Here is a 10510-nt window from a genome sequence, read left to right on the forward strand (position 1 = left end):
ACAACGTCCGGTGTGTTTTACGTGGGCACCTGCTGACGACAGCCTTACTCCACGGCGCTCAAAAGCACAGCGGATCAAATCAATGCGTTGATCAGCGCCCTGAGAATGCAAAGCATTTTCAGTACCAATTGGCAGTGTGGAATGGACACACTATACTTACGAGTACATACATATGTAAATATTTGGAGCTTCGCCGGATGAACGTCGGAATACGCCAATCATTTTTAGGTAAGTGCACTACTGTTTTTTAATTTATATTGTTTGTGTTTTTACTTACATTGACAATTTTTATTATTTAGATAGCTTCAATGATGGTTGCGATAAGTGCAACAACCTTCAAAAATTATTTGTGGACAAAATTACAGAATTGGGAGGTATGTTAAATATATATACATATAAATAATTGTAATCAAATGGAATATCATTAACATACCCACATTCTTTTATTTTTCCAGAATTAATTGAAAAACAAAACAAAGTGATCATTAATATTTGGCGGAACATACCGTTTTGTTACAAAATCTAACTCAAAAGGAGAAGGGAACTGTTGGAGCTATTTCCAAATTTCCTATCAAAACAGATGATGTTATCGTGAAATTAGAGGCGGAAATAAATGATGATAATAGAGATTGCTATGTAAAAGTCCTATAATTTATATATAAAAATAACTGTTTATGTTAAGAGCCTAATCCAAAATCATTTTAAACATATTAGATTTCAGCAGTGCAATACTTGTTGCAAGGAGAGGTTGTAAAAAATTTCGAAAAAGTTTTGGCGCGTAAATTTTGCCTTGAATACAACATTAATGGAATTGGCAACAAAAAGAGCTTTAAGGATTATTCTATGGTGTATACCATACTTAAAAGTATGGACAATTGAATTATTCATTAACGACAAAACAATATATATATGTATATATAATTTTTTATTTATTACAGAAGCAATTGGAAAAACAGCAGTAAATGCGGAAGCGGAAATGAGGAGGGCTTTTCAGGTCGTAAAAAAGAGGAATTTCCGGCAGGTTTCTTCGTTCAAAAATCATACCTAATATAAAAACTGATTTTTTTGCGTTACACATACGTACCTCTCCCAAAATAGAGTTAAGTTTTTAATAATAATTTAAGTGTAATATATGTAAATACAATTTTTTTTATAAAAAATGAGTTGCTGCATCCAACGAAAATATTTTAAGTTTAATATACTTGTGTAAACTAAAAATTTTTTAATAAAAAAAAATAATAATAAAAACAGCGTTTAAAAACTTTTATTGGAAATAGAGTAAGGTGAATTGCTTAGCTCAAAAATGTGGTCCATTTGGACCACAATAATATTAAGTAGAGTATGCCATGGTCTAGTGTAATTAGAATATATGTTGGACTAGACGAAGTAGTTTCGAAGGTGGTCGAGAACGCAGTGGTCTTGTGTAAGCATAATATATGTTGGACCAAAGGAGGTAGTTTGGTAGGTGGTCCTATATTATGCAGCGTTGGACCAGATGTGGTCATGTCCAATGACATCGCAATGTTAATGTAACTATATTTTTTCCATATGTTTGGACCACGTCGGTAACTAGTGTTGGTTACTAAGTATCGTGGTCCTGTCCTAGTACATAGAACATAGCACCCAGACTTTTTTTAAAAATTGAAAATGGGCGTGGCGTCGCTCACTTATGCACCAAAAACAATACCCCGGGAACTACTAGACCGATTTCAATGAAATTCGGTATGTAATATTTTCTTAACACCCTGATGACATGTACGAAATATGGGTGAAATCAGTTTACAACCACGCCTTCTTCCAATATAATGCTCTTTTGAATTCCATCTGATGCCTTCTCTGTATAATATGTATATATATTAGGAACCAATGATGATAGCGGAATAAAACTTTACACAAATACGGTATTTGAAAAAGATGTAAATGACGGATAATGAAATCCCGATTATCACTTTATCATGCGAGAGTATAAAATGTTCGGTGACACCCGAACTTAGCCCTTCCTTACTTGTTAATTATCTAAATTATGACTATATACTTCTAAGGTAAAATTTGTACTAAATTTTCAATTTTATTAAGGTAAAAGTATATAAGAAACATAAACAATAGTTTATATTTTAAAATTCAATTAGGAAAAATGACTCGACCATTTATTTGGTCCTTCAATAGAGGCTTCCAAAATTGCTAAGCGCCGCATATCCTGTGCGCTGCAGCGACGAAACCGCTGTTTTTCGCCGCGGTTTCCTTTGAGTTCGTTGCTCTTTCCTCGGTCATCACATTGAAGCTACTTTGATTTTGCCTTACAAAGTAATGAATAGGTGAAAGAAAGTAAAAGCAATGGGGGAAAAGGAGCAAACAAGAATTGTATGCTTCAAGTATATTTGTTTGCGTATAGTAGTAAAACTGATTTCGATATATGGTAAGCTAAGCACGCTTTTCCAGGGAAAAGGCCGAAATTAGTTTTCGCGTTTTTTTTTTATAAATATAAAATATACATATATCGAGAGTATATAAAAATTTTATCTAATCCATTTTTTCCTGCAAAGCTAGCACAATTTTGTTTAATGTACATATCTGAAAAAGATTACCTTTACTTTGAAAAAGAAGGTTTTCCATAAAAACCTAAACAATAAAAATTTGGTATCTTATTCATGTATGTATATTATGAGCCATTATTTCACTATCACCACATGTTTCTTCGGGTCTTAAATATTTATATTAAAATCAACATAATTTAACGAAATGAAAAATATGTGATGTAAACTCAACCCAAAAAGGCTATATTGCTCAAGAAATGAGCAACCCCAGAAACAGAAATAATTATATTAAGGACATTTAGCGGTAAACCTCATTTGATTTAGGAAAACGCGTTAACTTTATTCCATTTGTAAAATTTGACTAATGCGAAGAGTTTAAGGGAGTTTAATTTCAATAGCGTTTTATACATTATCGCTTAATTTAAATTTGTGGCCGTAGCATTAGTTTGATTACATCAATCTGCAGTACCATCTTCTCCATTGCGCATAGTTTCATGATGATATGCCAATTTTCAATCAAGTCATATCTTGCACAGACAGATGGAGGGAGAGACAGTCATTCGGCTTTCGATACTTTTCGTCATCTTCACCGTTTATATACATACACTATGAACAAACAATAGTATCACTTTGTTCATAACTTTAAAATTCTTAATTTATTTTTCAAAATCTATGTCGTTCTCTCCAAAGTCAACTCCGTTGGTTCCACCACACATATGTCAACGTGTTTTGCAATCCTCAAAACAGCCGTTAAAATCAATTTCATTCAAACGACCTTCAATTTGAGTTTACTGAATAGCCAAGTACTAAATAAGGCTAATACGATTATTACGGCAAGATATCGGTTGAAATTTTATCAAAAAATCGCCGAATACACTTTATGAACCTTGGAAAGACAAGGGCTTACTAAACACTAATAATTAGTTTGATGTGACATAGATGTCCTGACAGTGATACCAACCTAGAAAAAAAAACTTCGTCGAATGGGTTTTCACACGAAATTTAAATTAAAAAGCCTTACTATTTTTTTCCCAAAGTGATGTGTCTATATGTACATATCTATCTTGATTAATTTTAGGTGAGTATAAAAATAGAACAGTATTAATAAATATTGTTTCATAACCTAGTCTCAAATATGGGACTGCCGTTTTTCTTATCTTTCACCATATATTTTTCCAGCTCTGTTTCATCCTTTTATTTGCTTTAGTAATCCTTTTTAAATTCATTAACTCAGTCATTTCGACTAACAGACACACACAGTATGCTTGACCACATGTGTTCACTTGTCCTGACCTGACCTCCTGCTGTCGTATCAGATTACCGAATCTCGTTATCTAGATTATTACTTTGCGCCAACATACAAATACATGTGAAATTCCTGAATCACTTTTGCCACTACCGTTACTTAAATTTACATATGAACATTTTGAACAGATGACGCGCACACATGCAAACGAAAAGCCTTATGTTTTCAGCTCGTATCAAGTACGGTAAAAGTGTGTGTGTAATTACAATTCAGTAAGCCACCTAGCTCATTTCGATTTATTTTCAGTCGCATTCTTGTATTATTACATATTAACTACGCGAAAATACTTTCGTAATAACTGTGGCTGCCGAGTCATTTCGATTTCATTAGTTGTTCTTGATTTTACGAATTCACTTTCTATAGCCAGGTAATGAGAAAAATTTTCAGGCATCGTGATGCAATTATGTGGAAAGTTAGGTAGATTAATTATACGAAATGAGCTATGATTACAACAACATTGGAAAACTAAATTAAATAGCCAGGTACTCAAGTGGTTTAGGTAAGGAAAGCGGTACCAGAGCTTTCCAAAAGACTTTATCGGGAACGCAAAACAGCCGTTGAGTAACCGGAACAGTGCTGACTTACTTTTAACGTTAACTTCGGTTGCACCAAAGCTTAATACCCTCCACAGGTGCATTTCTGTTAGTAACTATATCTTCAGTTTGTATGGAAGCTACATGCTATAGTTATCCGTTCTAAACAAGTTTTTTAGAGATTACATTGTTGCCTTAAAAAATAACATATACCAAATTTGGTGAATATATCTTGTCAAATGTGAAAGTTGTCCTTGTCCATACAAAAACTTGATTCCGATCGTTCAGTTTGTATGGCAGCTATAGGCTATAGTTAACCGATCTAAACAATTTCTTCGGAGTTTACATTGTTGCCTTAGAAAATAACATATATCAAATTTCGTGAATATATCTTGTCAAATGTGAAAGTTGTCCATACAAGCATTTAATTCCGATCGTTCAGTTTGTATGGCATCTATATGTTATAGTGGTCCGATATCAGCCGTTTCGACAAATGAGCAGCTTCTTGAAGAGAAAATATACCTTAAAAACTGAGAAACTAGTTCGTATATATACAGACAGACGGACAGACGGACAGACGGACATGGCTAAATCGAGTCAGCTCGACATAATGATCATTTATATATATACTTTATAGGGTCTCCGACGATTCCTTCTTATACATTTGCTACTATTTATATTTAAGCACTTTCTGTATTACAATTTATAGCAAACAGCTTTACAAAATATAGTTATTTATATAAGGTCGGTCGCAAAAGAAACAGAACTTTTTATACTCTCGCAACAAAGTTGCTAAGGAGAGTATTATAGTTTTGTTCACATAACGGTTGTTTGTAAGTCCTAAAACTAAAAGAGTCAGATATAGGGTTATATACACCAAAGTTATGAGGGTGACGAGTAGAGTACGAGTCTGTCTGTCCGTCCGTCCGTCTGTCCGTCTGTCCGTCCGTCCGTCCGTCCGTGCAAGCCGTCACTTTAGTAAAATTTGAGATATCATGATGAAACTTGGTACACGTATTTCTTGGCTCCATAAGAAGGTTAAGTTCGAAGATGGTCAAAATCGGCCCACTGCCACGCCCACAAAATGGTGAAAACCGAAAACCTATAAAGTGTCATAACTAAGCCATAAATAAAGATATTAAATTTGGCAAAAAAGATCGTATTAGGGAGGGGCATATTTGGACGTAATTTTTTTGGAAAGGTTGGCGTGGCCCCGCCCCCTTCTAAGTTTTTTGTTCATATCTCGGAAACTACTATAGCTATGTCAACCAAACTCTATAGAGTCGTTTCCTTCAGGCATTTCCATATACAGTTCAAAAATGGAAGAAATCGGATAATAACCACGCCCACCTCCCATACAAAGATTATGTTTAAAACCACTAAAAGTACGTTAACCGACTAACAAAAAACGTCAGAAACACTAAATTTTACGGAAGAAATGGCAGAAGGAAGCTGCACCTAGACTTTTTTTGAAAATTGAAAATGGGCGTGGCGTCGCCCATTTATGGACCAAAACCATATCTCAGGAACTACTATGCCGATTTCAATGAAATTTGGTAAATGTTTGTCTTAACACCCTGATGTTATTTTGTCAGAATGGATCAGAACAAAAGAAGTGAATTGATTTATCTGGGGATATGCACATACATATGTACATACTTACATATGCATACATCACGTATAGTTAAAATAAATATGCAAGCCACCATCTTAAAATATAAAAGAGTGTTATAGATAAATATGCCAGTGTTGATATATTATATGCTCAAACAAGTTTTTACTTTTCATTACACTGCTATATTTTCGACCAAGTAAACACTTTCCCGCTTTAAATATAATACAAACATGTGTCGAAAAGTAAGTAAATAATATAAAAAAACAATAAAAATTTAACCAAGAGTGTCGCGTTGATAAAGTCTGCAGAGTTTGAGCAGGGACGACCACAACGTTTGCGAGAATGTGGTATAGAAATAAAAAAAATTGCACCAATGCATTTTGGATTTGCTCGATGGAAAATGAATAGCATTTTCGAGACAACTCAGCGAGTATGTACAATTGGACTCTCCAGTCCCGATCCACAATGAAGCTTTTACGAAGAAGTATTTCGTAATTTCTTTCCAACTTTTCTGGTTCCTAGGAATGACTGCAAAACCATGACCATCCTCAGAGCTCTTTGGACAATTCAACTTTTATTCATTCAGCGAAGGAGTTTTGACCTTCTTAATATAAACAAATTTTCTGCATTTAGTATTCCATACCATATAAAATGAAATCATAATGAACTAGGATTAACATGGGAATTTTTTTGTTTTATGCTGTTAAAATCTAACAACTTTTGCAAAAGATTCTGAAAATATTATTTAAACTTTTTAAGGGGGTTACCGATTTCTTCTTTACGGGGTAGAAACCGCTTATACGGTTATAGCTGAGTTGACAACAGCGCGCCAGTTGTTTCTTCTTTTCGCAAGATGGCGCCAATTGGAGAATCCAAGCGAAGCCGAGTCCTTCTCAACCTGGTCCCTCAAACGGAGTGGAGATCTTCCTCTTCCTCTGTTTCCCCCGGCGGGTACTGCGACGGATATTCTCAGAGCTGGAGTGTTTTCGTCCATCCGGACAACATGACCTAGCCAGCGTAGCCGCTGTCTCTTAATTCGCTGAACATTCGCCAATGTCGCCGTATATCTCATACAGCTCATCCTTCCATCGAATGCGATATTTGTCTACTCAGTCCAAAGTAGCACCTGTTGGTAAGAGTTATTCTGCGTTGGATTTCGAGGCAGACATTGTTGTTATTGTTAATGCTGATTCCAAGATATACGAAATTATCTACAACTTCAAAGTAATGACTGTCAACAGTGACGTGGGACGACTGTTTTTCGGGTGCGAATTTTGGCTGTAACAATATAATGGTCCTAGTCGATGTTAGGATCTCGGAGCATACGCACATCTAAAACACTGGAGACCTGTCTTCCGTCTATCACAACATGATCGAACTGGTTGGTGGTTTTTCGGTAGCTTCATAAATACAGAAGGCATCTTTGGTCACATCGTCCTTCCCTTCCACCGGGGCGCGAGCGCAAATCAGCGATATGTTAACGAATCCCACATCAAACTTGCCCTCCTTTATATCGGCACTGTAGTAAATGCCACAAAGACATATTCGCCTCAGTCCTTGTCCCGTCCATCGCATTTCTTGGACGGCGGTGATGTCAGCCTTTATTTTCCCCGAGGATTTTCCCAATTTAGGGGCCGGACATTCCAGGTGCATCGTAATGATGAGTTCGTTTGCTATGGTCTTCTTCAAAAGGGAGGTCTCTCATCCGAGGCGTTTTTTACATAGCGGGTCCCAAACCCAGCGCACAACCTTATGGAGGAGAGTTTTACCGACTTATGCTTCAATATTTCTGCATGAAAAAATACCCTATATTGTCTAAAGTGTGCTCAATAATGTACAAAAGGTCCGAATAAAATTACTCAATCCATATTTAAGAAATAAATTCGCAAAAAAAGTATTTTTTTTACCTTAAAACCCTAACCACTCCCTTAAATTTGTCACGACTAAAACAACAATCGAATAGCTGCCAATAACAGTACCACAAACGGTTCACACTTACTATGGAAATGGAAATTCGTTTAAACATAAAAAATTATAACTCGACAATGCAATTATATTTTGACTACAAAAAAACATTATCGACGAGACGATTGATCACAATGTTTTCGTTTCACCCTCACTTGTCTTTTCAAGGAGAACAATTGCAATAGCGTCAATCGCAGCTGTTTTCAGCATGAAAAAGACGATGTTGCCAACTTTTGAGAAAATGGGACATGCTGCAATATCGAAGTAACAAAGAGTATAACTGTATAAGTTCGCTGACAATACCGGGAGAGTTGACATACTTAAATACACATATACAAATTAAGTGGAAAAAAGCACTTCATATTGAAGAAACTTTCACAAACCATACTATTTGTGTTGTTAAGCCAGTGAGTCGTATAATAAAAAATTAATACCCCAGAGAGTTTGATACCATATTGTATGATATTTTTGGCTTGATAGCCTCCTCTGGAGCGTAAGGGTTATGCACGGTTGCGGCTTCCCACACGATTGAGAGCTGTAGTGTTTACGCCTTCCCAGGATGTTTTTGTATCGACCTTCAACCATGTTAATTTTATTCGACCGTCACTTCTGCTAGCGGATTCCAGTCAAGCGACATCCTCAGTGCACCGCAGAAAATGGATAGGGAACTTACTGCCAGGGATAATGGGAGTTCGTTAGAACTGAAAGGAATTCGTAGAATCAAGCATTCTGCCCCTTGTATTCGATAGGTGCGTCACAATCAGTCGGGTTCCATTACACAGTTTCGGCGCATGATGATTGCGAAACATAATAACGACCGATCCCACCTTGAGACGCAAATGATGCGGTGGCATACCAAGCCTGTCCAAAGAATTTAGAAATACCACTAGATAATTCACGGCGTCGTCTTCATTGCCAAGACGATCGATCGATTTGTATGAGCGCAAGTCTCCCGGAATTTGACTTTGAATCTTCCAGATTAAGTCAACAACATCGGCATTTTTGGCAGCTAACATTGCGCGTGCACTTAAGGAATCGTAGTTACGATAATTTGGCCAATGTCCGAACATTCGTGATGAGTGCATCTTTCGTGAATTGATAAAAGGAGATGGAATTGATATCGAACTACCGGAAGTATCAACCGGAATTGACCCATTTCCAATTTTTTGCGAAGACGATCTAAAATGTCTTCGGCAATGTCATTTTTGTTCGTATCCCATAATTGATCATAGCGAAAAGTGTGCGAATTTCGTTTGCATTTGAAGTAGCTATCGCATCGTTCATCGTTTGACTCCAGTGATTATCATGTTCCAGCAATTTTAATTGCTGGCTTGCTTCTCAAAAAGTTGCATATACCGTACCATTCACAATACGTAATGATACGTACATTTATCAGTAGCAACCGGAGGTAGAAGCAATCGTCGTTTTTCGGGTGAATTGTGTAAATTTGTCCTAATGCATTAGTTGAGAGCACACCTGGATGTCCATTTACTGGTTGGTCTTGCTTTCTGCGTAGCTATTTCTCAACGATGCGTTCCATGCATAATATCAGGGTATTTCCAAATAGAGCAACGTTCTCGCAAACGGATCACTGACGAAAGTTGAGAAAAAACTGGTAAATGTTAATTTGGTTGCAGGCGGTGTTTCCACTGGCTGTACTGTATTCTCTGGGTTGAAAAACACTCTTTGGCCATTCTCCAAATTAACTGCGAGACGCACAACAGTCGGAAAACGTTCATGAATTACAAAAGTAAATATCCTACACAGCGCGTTATTGCTGTTCACGTATCAACCGTATCGTTCAGGACCAATTACCGCCATGTTGCTTCTTTTGGTGACGTACTTATAAACGTATTTTATCGATTTAGTACGATCCATGGTTTCACTCTTCTAAATTGAATGCTGAATGTTCTGCCATTGTCGTCTGGGGAGTGACGCCGATAGAGTGGACATCCATCATTTCCAGTTTGTGTTTCCGAAAGAAAAGCACGTGGATAGCTTTTGGTGCATTTATTGTCAGAAATACAAACCGAAGTGGGATTGTGGTGTCCGCAAGGCCACTGAACCATATTGGTTTTCATCACTTCGTATAATACTGGATCTTTCTCTGCATCAGGAATTTCCGCAGAAATGATTTCATCAGTTTGATCTGGTGTAACCACCATCCATCATCCAAAGAAGATTGTGTGCGTGCGGCAAACCTCTCTTTTGCCATTCAACAGAGTACATCTAGCATCTAACAGCACCACATATACGTTGCTTCAAGATAAAGTCCATAAAACATCGTAACTGTTGTTTCAAAAGACATGCTGTGACATTGGGACGATCGCTTGCTGATTAACCGCGATCCACAATTCCGCACGTACGTCATCGCATCCTGGGAGTACTTCTTGCCTTGCCTTGCTTTGGGCTGCCATACGTTGATGGCAAAAAGAACGCCGACCGATATTAAGGCGACCTCTTTGTGGCTTTTAACAAAGTTCAATCTGCAACTGACCTCTTTGTGTGAAACACACATCAAGTTTTCACTGAATAAGTTTCAATAATTTTTCTTTTG

General features: G+C 36.8%; 1 long non-coding RNA gene across 1 annotated transcript; it reads left to right on the forward strand.

The window, feature by feature from the left end:
- Window positions 1-317: 317 nt before the first annotated feature.
- LOC120766378 lies at window positions 318-1164 on the forward strand. Its single transcript, XR_005704594.1, has 4 exons — window positions 318-374; window positions 456-636; window positions 715-865; window positions 939-1164. It is a non-coding gene; the product is annotated as an uncharacterized LOC120766378 (long non-coding RNA).
- The last annotated feature ends 9346 nt before the right edge of the window (window positions 1165-10510 follow it).

The sequence above is a fragment of the Bactrocera tryoni genome, chromosome 1 (assembly GCF_016617805.1).
Source record: "Bactrocera tryoni isolate S06 chromosome 1, CSIRO_BtryS06_freeze2, whole genome shotgun sequence".
Classification (NCBI taxonomy): domain Eukaryota; kingdom Metazoa; phylum Arthropoda; class Insecta; order Diptera; family Tephritidae; genus Bactrocera; species Bactrocera tryoni.